The sequence below is a fragment of the Vanessa cardui genome, chromosome 24, assembly GCF_905220365.1.
Source record: "Vanessa cardui chromosome 24, ilVanCard2.1, whole genome shotgun sequence".
In the NCBI taxonomy this organism is placed as follows: domain Eukaryota; kingdom Metazoa; phylum Arthropoda; class Insecta; order Lepidoptera; family Nymphalidae; genus Vanessa; species Vanessa cardui.
In genome coordinates, this window is record NC_061146.1 from 9333975 (window position 1) to 9335328 (window position 1354).

Genomic DNA, 1354 nt, shown 5'->3' on the forward strand with positions numbered 1-1354 from the left:
AGTAGCACAACTACTAATCAAGGGTATAATATTTTTTTTAATTGTAGTGTCTACAATTGGATCAAATATATTGTAAGCTAACAATGTAGCTATAAGTCGTTTATATTTAAGTGGCAGGTACATTGTATCCTTTGTCAGCTTAAAGTTAAATATAAATTTATTTATGTCAAAATTAATAAATACGTCACTATGACGGCATGTCATGCTATGTAAAAATAGATTTAAATTATAGATGTATTTATTTTGTGCTTCCGTTAATAAGTTAGAATATGGGAAAGCACATAGTAAATATTTACATTTATAATTTTTATTTATGTCAAGAAGGATGTTTATTGATTTTAAGACATCTTTTTTCCTAACTGATAAACTGTCTCCATAGAAAATTATAATATTAGAGTTTTCCTTATATTTGTGTATGTAGTGATGCCCTGCTGATGCACTTGTTTTTATTCTTCTAACAGTTTCCAAAATCCAAAAATATGCATATAGTAGCGACCCGCCCCGCCTTCGCACGGGTCCTATACTAATGCTAAATATACTACAGAATTTGTTTATTTACGATCACATTGCAAACTTCTAAAATGATACGTGTTTCTTTACTATATTGGTCATGTATTATATGCACAAGCCTTCTTCTCAAATCAGGCTATCTAATAAAAAAACCGCATCAAAATCCGTTGCGTAGTTTTAAAGAATTAAGCGTACAAAGGAACATACATACATAGGGACAGAAAAAGCGACTTTGTTTTATACTATGTAAAGATTGTGTATGCATATTTTAGTAGAGAAAAACCGATAATTTATCTTTTCCAAAAATATATCTTTTTATGTTCTATAGTCTAAAAGATTCACCCACGTGTAACCAAGTCGAGTAGGTAGCGCTAAATAAACTAAATTAGTGTAAATGTTACGCTTTCATTATCAAAACAAATTGTTTAATAGCTCACTTTCTTTTGAAGTTGCTTCGCAAAAAATTCGCTAATATTATATATATATATATATATATATATATATGGTTACCACCATACCACTTACCATCAGGTGGCCCATATGCTCGTCCGCCAACCTATACCATATATATATACCATACATACCATATATACCATATATGGTATAGGTTGGCGGACGAGCACATAGGCCACCTTATGGTTAGTGGTCACCATCACCCATAGACAATGACGCTGTAAAAAATATTAACTATTCCTTACATCGTCAATGTGCCACCAACCTTTGGAACTAAGATGTTATGTCCCTTGTGCCTGTATTTAAATAACATATACGTATAAAAGCTAATCTTTCTTGATAGTATTAAAAGCATAATCTCAAGGTCAAATTTGAGAGCTTTACACACGTT